Raw genomic sequence first — 15,535 nt, 5'->3', positions numbered from 1 at the left:
TGATGCTAGCATGATTAGCATGAAGTTAACATGAAGCTAGCATGATGCTAACATGAATTAGCATGAAGCTAGCATGATGCTAACATGAATTAGCATGAAGCTAGCATGATGCTAACATGAATTAGCATGAAGCTAGCATGATGCTAACATGAATTAGCATGAAGCTAGCATGATGCTAACATGAATTAGCATGAAGCTAGCATGATGCTAACATGAATTAGCATGAAGCTAGCATGATGCTAACATGAATTAGCATGAAGCTAGCATGATGCTAACATGAATTAGCATGAAGCTAGCATGATGCTAACATGAATTAGCATGAAGCTAGCATGATGCTAACATGAATTAGCATGAAGCTAGCATGATGCTAACATGAATTAGCATGAAGCTAGCATGATGCTAAAATGAATTAGCATGAAGCTAGCATGATGCTAACATGAATTAGCATGAAGCTAGCATGATGCTAACATGAATTAGCATGAAGCTAGCATGATGCTAACATGAATTAGCATGAAGCTAGCATGATGCTAACATGAATTAGCATGAAGCTAGCATGATGCTAACATGATATAGCATGAAGCTAGCATGATGCTAACATGAATTAGCATGAAGCTAGCATGATGCTAACATGAATTAGCATGAAGCTAGCATGATGTTAACATGAATAAGCATGAAGCTAGCATGATGCTAACATGAATTAGCATGAAGCTAGCATGATGCTAATATGAATTAGCATGAAGCTAGCATGATGCTAACATGAATTAGCATGAAGCTAGCATGATGCTAACATGAATTAGCATGAAGCTAGCATGATGCTAACATGAATTAGCATGATGCTAGCATGATTAGCATGAAGCTAGCACGATGCTAGCATGATTAGCATGAAGCTAGCACGATGCTAGCATGATTAGCATGAAGCTAACATGAATTAGCATGAAGCTAGCACGACGCTAACATGAATTAGCATGAAGCTAGCACGACGCTAACATGAATTAGCATGAAGCTAGCACGACGCTAACATGAATTAGCATGAAGCTAGCACGACGCTAACATGAATTAGCATGAAGCTAGCACGACGTTAACATGAATTAGCATGAAGCTAGCACGACGCTTACATGAATTAGCATGAAGCTAGCACGATGCTAACATGAATTAGCATGAAGCTAGCACGATGCCAACATGAATTAGCATGAAGCTAGCACGATGCTAACATGAATTAGCATGAAGCTAGCACGATGCTAACATGAATTAGCATGAAGCTACCACGATGCTAACATGAATTAGCATGAAGCTAGCACGATGCTAACATGAATTAGCATGAAGCTAGCACGATGCTAACATGAATTAGCATGAAGCTAGCACGATGCTAACATGAATTAGCATGAAGCTAGCACGATGCTAACATGAATTAGCATGAAGCTAGCACGATGCTAACATGAATTAGCATGAAGCTAGCACGATGGTAACATGAAATAGCATGAAGCTAGCATGAAGCTAACATGAATTAGCATGAAGCTAGCATGATTTATTATGAAATTAGCATAAAGCTAGCACTAAACTAGCATGAAGCTAGTATGACTTAGCATGGAGCTAGCATAAGGCTAACATGACCAAAAGACCCAACCCCCATGTCTCTATGATTTTCGGATCCAGAGATATAAGGCTTTGTTTATTATGTTGCTAGGGTGCTCATATTTGGTTGCTAGGGGCGTGGCTTAATACCTCATAAGAATCCTCCGAGACTGATTGGATGCCTGAGTAAAATGAGCCCACCCACATGTCTCTGTGACACTGTAAAGCGAAGATATTCCATCTGGGACACTTTTATTCCCTTATATGGGCATGTTTCCTGCCCCGTTATAAGTCAATGGGGAATTTTGGGGTCCTCTTACACCCAAGGGGTACAGCTTACACCCCAATGTGAGGTATGTTCTCACAGTGCCTGCCAGCCTCTTGAAAAGTGGTAACCCACAAGTTTCTACAAATTTCTCGCTTGCAGCTATGACCCGTCAAAGTTTGTCGCAATGTTAAGTAAATGGGACTTTTCCGAAGTTTAATGTCCCGTTTTAGGAATTCTGTAAGTCGGATCCCGTCAAAAAGATATAGCACACTTCTTTAGACCAGTCAGAATGTCCGTGGAAAATTTCGTGGATGTAGCTTGAAAGCTGTCGGACGAGTTAGCCGCAGAAATTTTAGTCTCAGAAGAAGAAGAAGAAGAAGAAGAATAATAATAATAAGTTTAAATACAATATCAGTATGTTGGCTTTGTCAAGCCAACATAATAAGTTTAAGTGCAACAACAGTATGTTGGCTTTCTCAAGCCAACATAATAACTGTCTTGTTACCTAAAACATAACAGCATTTTAAAACATGTCAGCAACTCCTAGTAACTGATAGCTGGGACTGAAAACATTTTTACACAGCGGGGTTAGTTGTCACACAGTCTCAGGTATACAATGATAATGAAATAAAAACAATGCAAATATTAATCATCAAAATGATAACTGTTAATACAATATCAGAGGAAATAACTCACTAGGATTTTTGTATTTTTGGTAAATTGTGTAGCCTTTCAAAAAATCTATTTGTATTCATTGCTGTATAATTCAAGGATGGTTAGATGGATGGATGGATATCTATCGATTATAGGTAGATATATAAACAATATCCACCTTTAGTGTATAGACAGAACTTGATTGAATTATTTGTGTTTAAACTAAATTTTCTAGCAGGTGTTACAACAAACCCTCTGTTTATTACAATGAACCCCACCTATGGGGTAACGTTTGCACTCCTGTCATTTTCGGTGTAATTGTATGATAACGGTAGATCACACAAACAAACTTTAAGTGTTCATTTGTAGCAGAGATGTGTGTGTTGATTGTGCAAAAAAGAGATTAATCAAACTTAAATATGTTTTAAATAATAATGCCAAAGCCAAAAAGCGTTGTGCCCTGCTCTCCCCTATATCAATTAATAAATGTTTAACTAGTTGCTCAATTTTTAAAAAATACATTGCAGAGGGCCTTATCATGTCAAATCTCATAACTGTCTTACAATCTCATAAAAAGAGATGTTGCAAAATGTTAGAGAAATCTAAACCTTACAGAAAAACATGTTTTTAATGTGTCATCACATTATAATGTTTATATGCAAAAACACATGATCACGTTTTAAATGCGGAGACTGTCCTCCACAAAATAACAACCTCATAAGTAGTGTGTGCAAGCACCTTATTATGACATAAAGTGACGTATTAAGGCATAAGTGTCCTCTATCGGCAGTAGCTTATAAATACAACCTGTCGTTACATTTTAAGGTTTTTGATCAGATTAGACACATTTCATTTAATGAATTTGTAAATGTAGAAACTGTTTCATAAACATTTATGGTTTTAAAGATATTTTGGAGCATCTAACCCCACCCTCACCCTTACCCTAAACCCAACCACTTCTCAATCATTTAAAACACAACACGCAAGTAAAACTACAGTCAGGTATTTATTGCATAACAGTATAAAAGTATTACAAACCATTCGCGTTGCAAACCTTGCGAACTGAAGCCATACGATTACTTTATATGAAGAACACACAGTCAGATCTCATTCAAACATAAACCAGCATGACGTAGTCGCCAGTCACAAGAGCCAATAGCGTTTCACATTCTTAGCTGACGCAATGATCCGATTGGTCACGAGACACACAAAAGCCAATGCCTTTTCACAATCAGTTTTTGAATCAGTGTATACCGGGTCTGATATTTACAGCGGATTGTCATCACTTTTGCATCTTTTCTTCAAATAAATTGATTGTTTGACCTCGGTACACTTGGAATATTTTAAGTACATTTTACAAAATTGGGACTGTTTTGTATGCTGTGTTTATATCACATAATAAATAAATGGAGATGTTATTTGCCCTAAATGCCTGAATAGTGTAATGTGTAATAAAATATAATTAATCCTGGCAGATTTTATCCCTGTACATGTCATCATAGCAAAATTATTCCCCAAAATATCATTTTATACCCTAATATATAAACTTTCACCTGCTGCCGTTAGAGGCGCTAATTTAGTAAAAGCATCTATTGGTCGTATTTGGTGAAATGGACAAACGACCAAGGCAGTCGTATGGGTTGGAGGATATGTTGTGTTTTGCACATGTAAAATGCGTGTGGCTCTTCTGTAAGGAAATGGATCCTACAATATACTGCATGTTTTGCATTCAAAATATAATGTTTTTGTTATTATTATTTTTAAAAAAGGTTATAACTATTTTAGGCCATGTTCCTAACGGTTGAGCTTCAAATCAATAGATTTTTACGATACAAACCCCTTAAAATCTCAGCAGTAAATGTGTTGAGTTAATGATTCGGTAATTCTTCTGTCAGCATCGTTCATGTTGATCTGTAGGTGAACTGAGGATGGTATGCACGCTCTTCTCTGCACATCAGCGCACGCTCCAGCAACCTCCATGAGCAGCGCTAAACAATTTTAAGGCTGTCTGTGCATGTTAGAGACTGAGACCAAACCGTTTACTGTGGAGGCGTCCACTGAGACCAGACTGCACCGATGCTTATATGTGTCAATGTTAAGAGAAAAATAGAGGGTCTGTGTCTTGTGGGAACAAACCACACTTGAGATGTTATAATGCTCATATCGCTTCTATTATAACATCTCGTGTGGTCTGTTCCCACATGACTTAAGATATATAGTGTATGCTACAGAGACATCTACTCCCTTTTTAGAATAAATAGGAGGTGTTTTTACAGTTGTTACATTATTTTTCTTTAAAATGAATTTTAACTAATGGTCTGAAAAGGATTATAAATTATTAAGACTGTCAAAAGATCATGATTAATCGCATACAAAATAAAAGTTGGTTTTGCATAATATATTTGTGTGTAATAGTTATGTATATATAAATACACACATACATGTAGAAAAGTAAGAAAAAAAATGTATGTATAATTTTATACTATATAGTATAAATATATATAGTACAGGCCAAAAGTTTGGACACACTTGACTAAAATGTTAACTATGATCTTAAAAATCATTTAAGCTGAAGGTGTATGGTTAAATGCTTAAAATTACTATTGTATACAAAAATATACCTCTGCCAAACAGATTAATTTTTGTTATTTTAAAATATTAATATTACTCTTTATATAATATTATTATAATAATATTCTTACTCTTTAAAATTCATCCTAAATTGAAAATTTAAGAAGAAGCTTAAAAAATGTCAGGCATACGGTTCAACAATTTCTAGGCAAAGGGTGACTGCACTTCAAATAATAAAATATAAAAGAGTTTTGGTTTATTTTGGATGCTTTTAGTCACCAACATAATTTCCAAAGTTGCATTTGTGTTATGCCATAGTTTGGATGAGTTTATTATTACACACGAGTGAGTGTGTCCAAACTTTTGGCCTGTACTGTATATAATATAAAATATATCAAAATCTAAATAAATATATATACTGTATAGACTTATATGTACATTTTCTTAAATACATACATGCATTTGTGTGTATGTATACAAAATAATTACACACTTAACTATGCAATACAGACTTATTTTGTATGCGATTAATCGCGATTAATCTTTTGACAGCCTTTAAATGATAGTACTTTGCTATTTAATCATGAGTAATAAAAGTAAATCAGGTTTAAATGTCAGGAGTTTTTGTCGGGATGATAGTAACACTGCTAATACTGTTTCATTATGTTTTATTTATATTATTCTAATTTGAGTTAATTTAATTTGATAGTGTTCAAACTGTTGATTTTTTTTATTCTCAACAAATTCAAGTTTGTACTGTTGGGTTGCTTTTGAAACATTTGATGAAACTGAAATTTAAAATTAAAATGTAGTTGAATTATTTTTTGCAAAGAAAAATGACAAAATATGTTTGCAGTTACATATTAACAAAGTCATAGTTATGTATATTAAATAAGTGTAACACAAAAATCTATCTTGTTCTGTTGTGCTACTTTTGTCGTATGACAGGGTCAAAAGTAATAATGCGCTACTTATCTTCAAAGTGAAATTATACTAAAGTTGTTTTTTTTTCTTTTGTTTTGTTACAGAATTCCAGCCGGTATTGATAGACAACACTTGTGAGTAACTGATCACAGCAACAATTTATCTCTGTCAAAAAGATTAGCTTTTAAAATTGCATTTTTCTACAAAAATTACTTTCGCCTTTGCTCTACGCTACAAGATTAGTGATCACTAAACCTTACACAATTTACATTCTTGCTATTTTTTTAGGAACCTTTTCAGTTATACAAGTGTAATCTAACTCCCCCTTCCCCTCTTTCTCTCCATCTCTGTCTTTTTCTTTCTCTTTTTGTTTATGATGGTAATTTAGCAGTATACTGGCAGAGATGAGTACCCTTACATATCAAGAACTATGTGATGATGAAAAAGATAGAGGTTGTTAAAGAGGTTTTAAGTGCATTTCTCTGACAGTGTGTGTTTCTATATCGAGGTTAAAAAGTTATTAATGTCACATGTGATTAGCTATCGTCGCATGAATGTCTATGAGCAGCTCTGCCTTAAAGCATCTCTCTCTAGTGCTTCAGTCTCTCTCTCTCTCTCTCTCTCTCTCTCTCTCTCTCTCTCTCTCTTCTGATAGTTGGACATTAAGAGCTAAAACCCATTTTACAGTGTCCATAAGGAACCAACCACCATGTCTTTTTATCCGGTGAGTCTCAGGAAGCGATTGTTGTTTTAATCCCACCAGGAGGAATGTAAAAGTCTTAGAGATGCTTTACAGAGAGCAACTGAGTTTGAGCTGAGTTGGCTTTTGTAGTTTTAAATGCTTTGGATAAAATATAGCCCTGGTGTTTGGAGCCAATACTGTTTTTATTATTGTTTAGAGAGATATTGATGCAAATGAATCAAGATGTAATGAGAGATCCAGTTGGAGCTATAAAAGAACTACTTTAAATTCCAACAAACTTATTCTGTTCTTTACAGTACGTACTGCTGCTTTAAGGATCTCTGATGAAGAATCTATTTTAAAATACACATTATAACAATACAATAGGGTTTCAACAGGCTAGTGTGAGATGCACATCATTTTCTTTCATATTTTATTAAACGTTAGGTGAATCATAAAGTGATAATTTCAGGTATTAAGTTTTCATACGACAGAGAAGAATAAAAGGATTTCAGTGCAGAGATGAGATGATTATAAACGTGTTTTATTTCCTTTCTGTTGCTTTGCCGCTCAGGTAGTTTCTTTCTTTAACGCTTTTGTGTTTTAACAGCATGTATGAGTAGAGTATATTTATTTACTCTCATCCCTGTATGACTTCAATTCAGTGGTGTAGTCTAGATTTTTGTAGTGAGTATACTGTGATTTTTCCCTCTCACCCTTATGCTTACTCGTCCTAGCGCGACACATCATAAGCACCACCACACTCACAGATGCATACAGTATAGATATTCATGTGCATTCTGAAAGTGTACTCATAAACACATAAACTGAATGTGTTCTCTTTTTTTAAGAAAAAAAAAAACACTTTAGAGCCAATGGGTTTACAGCTGGGGAAACTGGACTGATTTTTAGACTGGTTTAGTGTTAATCAACATCTAACTCGGGGACAAAAGTTATTTAACTGTTAATTAAAATTAAATAAATCTTCAATCTGTGGCTAACACATGCATTAAAGGAGAAAAAATATTCAATTCTTTCAATAGCTATTATCTGACAACTATTGATAACATTACCATGTGTAATTTAATGGTGTAAATGTTTTTAATTAATACACATTTAAGATGACCATGAATTAACTCTAATTTGCATAGTCATTGATATAAAAGCTTATATTTGCATATAATACAAGCATTGTCTAAAAATGAAAATAGGCTTATACATAATTATTATTACAAGAACATCATGTAGCCTAATATTAGACACCCAAACCAAACAGAAGTTTAAGATCATATACATCTTGAACGTATACATAAATGAACACAGAGAAGGGAAGTTTAACACTGTGAAGCACAAGCAAACATGCAGAGGAACTGAAGGCAGTTAAAACCATCAGGATATAATCACGGGCTTATTTTATTGCATTTGGAGCCCTACCTCCAGATAAAGTAATAAACTGGACTGATGATTTAAATGTTGTTTACTCACATGTGCGTTGTTAACTCTATGGATTTTATGTTGCAGCACTCGTTAACTTCTCTGGACTGTTTGTTTACAGTGTCGCGTGAGCAGCTACACTGCAGGTTCGACTTCATTTGGCGCTAAGCAGACCTCTTGGTGATGTCAAAGTACCGCGAGAGCGAGTCAAAGCAGATTTCTTCATGTGATAACTGGAGTCTCTCTCGCGGTACTTTGCTGTCACTCGCCAGTCTGCTCCCCAGTTACTTTCGCGTCACTATAGTAATCTGATTTCATAGAAATTCATACGCCGATCGGATCGCGCAGTTCGGCATGAAGTATATAGCCTAATATGTATTTCAACCCGCTAAAGTAGCAAGTGTAGCATGCTAATGGTCAATGCTTCACATCTATATTATGACTAAACTTTAAAAATGTCACAAAACCATGCTGTTACGCATCCTCGCGCTATTTTTAGTGGGTATACGGAAATCCTTGACAATTTCTAGTGGGTATACGGCGTATACCTGCGTATCACGTAGACTACACCACTGCTTCAATTGTTTCATAAACTTTATAGCAGGAGCTGATCAGCAGGTGTAACAGGACTATTGTTTTTTTAATTACATGTTTACTATGATTATTTAAACAAACTATTCTAAATGAAATGTTTAAATAAATGTTATATAAAGGTTTAAGATGTACTATTAGAATATAGAAAATATAATGAATTCAGTCATGTAAGAAGTGTTTTAGAGTGTTTTAAAACCAGAAATTGATTACAGGTTCACCTTGTGTGTCTGTGAAAAATCATTTTAAACCCTTAAGCCTAATTATTAAAAAGTATTTTTAAAAAGGTTTTGAATTGATATTCATGCATCTTAAATTGTGTGTGCAGTATGTGTGCGTACACACTTATCTATAGTTAGGAGACAGATTGTCCTCATCTGATGCAGCCTTCCTTTTGGGACATTTGGAAACGTCTTTGTTTGGGGAAAAATGATTCATAAATAAAGTACGTAATGTGATTTGATAACTTTCAAAAAAGTTTCATTTCTGGGTGAGGTTTGGGTTAGTCTGCATTATTTAATATAAGCTGTGCATGAAAAACGTCTCGGTTACGTATGTAACCCTCGTTCCCTGAAGGAAGGGAACAGAGACGTCACGTCGTGACCGACGAATTGGGAACCGCTCCGCGGGTGACCTATCTACTTCGAGAAACTATAAAAACGCCAATGAACTTGGCATGCAGGTATTTGCATAATGCCGGCGCCGCCCCGCCAGGTGCGTATATAAGCCGCAGGTGCACAATACCAAATTAGCTATATTATTGCTGAGAAGCCGAGCAACAGTGCCCGGCCTGAAAACAGCAATGGAACAGCAAACTGTGGCGACGGGACGTGACGTCTCCGTTCCACCAACAGCACGCTCTCCTCGTCCTCCCGGATTTTGCATAGGGTTTGCGCAATGAGGCTCACCGGAGGGAACGCGTATTTGCGCATGTTTCGCGGCCAGCTGTGTGCCAATGCATCCACGCCGAGCGAGTCGTCGGCTAGTGAATAGAACAGGCGACAATGGGTCGTCTCTGGGGAAGCAAACAGATCTATCTGCGCTTTGCCGAAACGTCTCCAAATCTGCTGAACCCCAATGGGGTGGAGTCGCCATTCGCCGGGACGCGCAGCCCGAGAAAGCGCATCCGCCTCTACATTGAGCGTGCCCGGGATGTAAATGGCACGAAGAGACCTGACTTCTTCTGACTCCAAGTGAGGAGATGACGGGCGAGATGCGACAGGTGACGCGAGCGTAAACCGCCTTGACGATTGTTGTACGTCACGGTCGCAGTGTTGTCTGTTCGAACTAATACATCTTTGCCCTGTAACTCGTTGCTGAAACGGACGAGCGCAAGATATACAGCCCACATTTCTCGGCAATTTATGTGCCAATGCAGCTGGGGTGCCGTCCAGACCCCCGAAGCCGCAAGCCCATCGTACGTGGCCCCCCACCCCGTGTCCGAAGCATCTGTGCATACTATTGCATGCCTGGAGACCTGTCTCAGAGGCACACCGGCTCGGAGAAACGCACGGTCTGACCACGGAGTGAAAGTGCGACGACACGCAGGTGTAATGATAACACGGTGAATGCCGCGCAGCCACGCTCTCCTCAGGACTCGATCGTGAAGCCAATGCTGAAGCGGTCGCATATGAAGCAGTCCGAGCGGAGTTACAGCTGCGGCTGCTGCCATATGCCCCAGGAGCTTCTGAAATTGTTTCAGCGGGACCGCGCTCTTGCTCTTGAATGTATTCAGGCAAGTCAGAATCGACTGTACACGCGCTTCTGTTAGACGAGCTGTCAAATCGATCGAGTCCAGTTCCATCCCGAGAAAAGAGATTCTCTGCACGGGGCAAAGCTTGCTCTTTTCCCAGTTGACCCGAAGACCCAAACGAGCGAGGTGTTTTAGAGTTAAATCTCTGTGATCGCACAGCGTCTGACGTGTTTGAGCTATTATGAGCCAATCGTCTAAATACGCGAGAATGCGCACACCTTTCTCTCTCAGGGGTTTTAAAGCCCCCTCCACTACTTTGGTGAATACACGGGGAGACAGAGAGAGCCCGAATGGGAGGACTTTGTACTGGTATGCTCGCCCCTCGAACGCAAAGCGGAGAAACGGCCTGTGCCGGGGGAGAATCGATACGTGGAAGTACGCGTCTTTCATGTCGATAGATGCGAACCAATCGTTTGGACGAATGCATGGAAATATGCGCTTGGGCGTCAGCATCTTGAACGGCATTCTGTGAAGTGCACGGTTCAGCGAACGCAGGTCCAGGATCGGTCGCAAGCCGCCGGTTTTCTTGGGTACAATAAAGTAAGGGCTGTAAAACCTCGACCTCATCTCGGCTGGAGGGACCGGCTCGATCGCGTCCTTCGCCAGTAGGACAGCGATCTCCGCACGGAGGACGTGCGCATCGGCAGCTCTCACCGCAGTGAAACGAACGCCGGAGAATTTGGGGGGACGCCGGGGCAAATTGGATTGCGTAGCCGAGACGAATCGTGCGTAAAAGCCAACGCGACGGGCTGGGAAGCTGTTCCCATGCCCCCAGACACCGTGCGAGAGGAACTAAAGGCACGATCGGTGTACCCGCGGCGGGCGCAACGGAGGTGATCGCCGGTGTGTGCGTATTGGCCGCACCGACAGCAGTGTTGTGCATGATAACACTCACCTGAGTCCGCTGCTGGGTGGGTGAGTAAGGGAGGCTCTGCTGAAGACACCTCACGCCACTCGATGCACCCTCTGGCGAAGGGGGAGGAAGACGATGGGTTATGAGCCCGTGATGGTCTTCTCTCCCCTGAGAAGTCAGAGAGCGTGATGGGGTTATGAGCCCGTGCGTTGCTCTCGAACTCCTCTGATGAGTCGGAGAACGAGGGGGGGTTATGAGCCCGCTCGTGTCTCCGGCGCTCATCTGAAGACCTAGAGATGGAAGTGGAATTCGCTCTTTTTGTGGAATTGTGGGTGCCGACTGAAAAGTCGGCGGAACAGAAAAATGAAACAAAAGATTCCCCAACCGGCCCTCCTCCGGTGGGGGGAGTGGTGCCTTCACCATCTCCCGAAGAGCGATCCCCTCCATCTCTAGGTCGCCCGTCTCAGGGCCGCTTCGATCTCCTCTTTCCACCCTTCGGAGCGGGCTGAGCGGGCGGGGCGGGCTGCTGGCGACCGGTTCCTCGCTTCTTAGAAGAGCCCCGGGGAGGAACGGAGGCGGCCGCCGCAGGACGCCCTCGGCGAGGAGCAGGCTGAGGCGCCGACGTGGACGGGGCAGGCGCAGGACGCTTCCGACGCGGCATGATTTGAGCTATGGCCTCAGTCTGCTTTTTGGCCGCGGAGAATTGCTGGGCAAACTCCTCGACCGTCTCGCCGAACAGGCCGGTCTGGGAAACCGGAGCATTCAGGAGCCGGGTTTTATCAGCATCCTTCATGTCCGCCAGACACAGCCAGAGATGGCGTTCCTGGACTACCAGGGTAGACATTGCACGCCCGACAGTTCAGAGAACTCCGCCGAGTCGTGACCTCCCGCGTGCAGGTCCCTCAGAGCCTTAGCCTGATGAACCTGCAGCAATGCCATGGCATGCAGGGCTGAAGCTTCCTCCCCACAAGCTTTGTAAGCAGCACCGGTCAGCGCCGAAGACTGCTTACAAGCCCGTGAGAGGAGAGTAGGCTGGTCCCGCCAGGAGGAAGCGACACCGGCCGGACACAACTGCATCGCGACCGGCCGCTCCACTGACGGGATACCAGTATACCCCCTGGCATCTCCACCCTCGAGAGACGTGAGGGGTGAGGGGTGAAGGGTGAAACGGTCGGTTCCGGGCGGAAAACGGGGTTTTCCACGACCGCGTCAGCTCTTCATGCACCTCGGGGAAGAAGGGCACCGGGGGCGAGGACTGAGAAGCCCTGGCACCCCCGAAGTACCAATCATCGAGGCGGGACGGTTCAGGTGGGGGAGGTTCAGTCCACTCCAAGCCGACCGCCGCCGCCCGAGCGAGCATGGCTGCCATCTCGGGGTCGAACGCAGGACCCGCAACCCGACCCGAAGGCGGGAGCGGATCTGGATCGACGTCCGAGGCTGACAACCCCCCCTCCGACGTTACGGTAGACATCGCGTCCGGTGGAGGCTCGACAGAGCGCGAGGACACCGTAGAACACGGGCCGCTCGTCTCCATCGGGACCTCCGCTGGCAACGGATCAGGGCGCTGGGAGCTGCTGGACGAACCAGCAGACCGACCCAGCACCGTTATACGGAGGTCATCCTTCGCAAGTTTGGTAGCTGCGCCCTTAGCAGCACCAGACTTGGAAGGCGGGCGCCGTTCCCGGAGAAACGACACCCGTCTCCGCAAATCTGCCATAGTCATGCCCTCACAAGTGGAGCATGAACTATCACGCAACGCTGCCTCTGCGTGCTGGAGCCCCAGACACGAAACACAGCGCTCGTGGCCATCCCGGGGAGCGATGAACACACCGCATCCAGAAACGGAGCACGGGCGGAATGCCATCTTTAAAAAGACGCACCCGACTGTGACACGAATGAGTGACTGTCTTTAAAAAGACACAAAGCTCAAACGTGCTGCTCTTTTAGGGAAATCACTCTTTTGTGCGAGCTGGTGAAACACACAGGGAGAGGCAAACGCACTCACTCAACTCAAGTCCTAAAAAAAGAGACAGAGAGAGAGAGAAAGGGTGGAGAAAACACTGCGAGCCTCCGCTGAGGTGTCTTTGCCCAACCAACTTCAGCAAGCTGAGATCTTTTTCCTCCAAGAACAGGGATCTACGAAGATCAGTATACGCTTCTCGAGAGCAGATGTCTGCCGGCTTCGAAGCAAAAAGCTAATTTGGTATTGTGCACCTGCGGCTTATATACGCACCTGGCGGGGCGGCGCCGGCATTATGCAAATACCTGCATGCCAAGTTTGTTGCCGTTTTTATAGTTTCTCGAAGTAGATAGGTCACCCGCGGAGCGGTTCCCAATTCGTCGGTCACGACGTGACGTCGTAGTGACCGACTGAAAGGGAACATATCCTTTTGTTTTGTTGTTATTTAGTGAAGTTTTCTATATACTGTACACTGTATAAGAATTGCATTAAGTTTAAACAACTTAGTCAATTTAAGTTTTGGCTTGTGAAATGTTAACATAACTTTAAGGGATAGTTCACCCAAAAATGAAAATAATGTCATTAATGACTCACCCTCATGTCATTACAAACTTGTAACCTCCGTTCATCTTTAGAACACAGGTTAAGATGTTTTATATTTAGTCAGCCTAGCTGTCAATGGTGTGGTATCCTTTCAAAACAAGTACTTTAGTACTGAATGTAGGTATGTTGTTAACTTCGCTGGTGCGGGTGACTTTTTGGTTCTGCTCAACGAAACTCAAGATTTCCTCAGGCGGCGTTGTGGAAAATAATGCTTCTGTTGGTTTGTTGATGGCGAAATTTCTGAGTTTTTATTGTTAACACCGCCGGAAGAACCATAGGTACCTTCTAGTTTTCAGCCACTACCTTTCATGTTTAACTACCAGCCGTGCGAGCTTGTCTGTTGTTTGTATAATCGTCTTTGTTTTTGCTGAAGTTGAGTAAAGACATTCTTATCGTAAAAGACATTTAGGTTAATTGTTTAATTATTTTAGTTCAAAATAAAGTGATGATTTTCGAGTTTCAAATGGCCAGTATTTTGTTATTCTTGAACCCATTTACATGATCTTGGTCTCATTTAAAAGCTTTTTTCAAGCTCTTTATATCTGAACAACTAGTTTTAGCATTTAACCATATTTAGCAACATACCTACTGAATGGATACTTATTTGTACCTAAAAATAATTAGGAATTTTTTAAAGTGTGCTCCCCCAGTGACAGCTTGTGATCATTTTTTTTGACAGCATACTGTTGCATAGTAAACATGTGTGTGTGCCTCACATTTTGTCCATTTAGGTGGCAAAGTGTCCCCACAAGGACAGTAAAACCTGAAATCAGTAGTTGAACCCAAGTAAGTCATTCAATTATAAATGTTTTTTTTTTTTAAATGCTATCTATAACGTTTAACTTTTAAATTATAGAGAATATTATGAATTCAATCAACAAAATAGGTGTGTGTGTGTGTGTGTGTGTGTGTGTGTGTGTGTGTGTGTGTGTGTGTGTGTGTGTGTGTGTGTGTGTGTGCGTGCGTGCGTGCGTGCGTGCGTGCGTGCGTGCGTGCGTGCGTGCGTGCGTGCGTGCGTGCGTGCGTGTGTGTGTTTGATGCTCAATATCTTTGCAGGTAGCATCACTGATAACCTTTGCTCAGGGCACATTTTAACAGATTATAAGCACCATTAACATTTCAGGTTTACATGTATTTTTCATTTGATGGTAAATGTGGGTTTGATGTCTTGTGGAGGAAGTTACTTCTTCTTTTCCCTACCAAGACCCTGATGTAATTTCAGTGGACATATAAATACCGCAGTATTTGTGAAGAGCTGATGTGGCTTGACCCTCACTGTGTGGGAGTATGCATGTAAATCAAAGTGTTTTGTTACAGTACAGTACGCTTCTGTGCAGCGTAGAGGAAATGATTATCTGTGAGAGGCATTAGCATAAATGTGTGAGCTACAGACGTTAGGACAAACACACAAATAATCATTGTCTCTTGTTGTTTTAGAGCTGGATAGAAAAGGCTCTTAATGATTTAATAATGTTGGAGTTGAACTGTTGAATTTCACGATGTTTTTGTTGTTCATGAAAGCCTGGCCACCATGGATGGTGAGTCAAAGGCATTAAAAATGTAACATACGTTAGTGCCCAAATCTTCTATTTTTAAGAACCAAATGAGTTAGGAAACCTTTTATTTAAAGATCACATAACAGAGTAGTGTGTTAGTCTTTCATGTTGTCA

This window comes from Paramisgurnus dabryanus, chromosome 11 (genome assembly GCF_030506205.2).
Source record: "Paramisgurnus dabryanus chromosome 11, PD_genome_1.1, whole genome shotgun sequence".
Taxonomy (NCBI): Eukaryota; Metazoa; Chordata; class Actinopteri; order Cypriniformes; family Cobitidae; genus Paramisgurnus; species Paramisgurnus dabryanus.
This window is presented reverse-complemented; position numbering follows the sequence as displayed.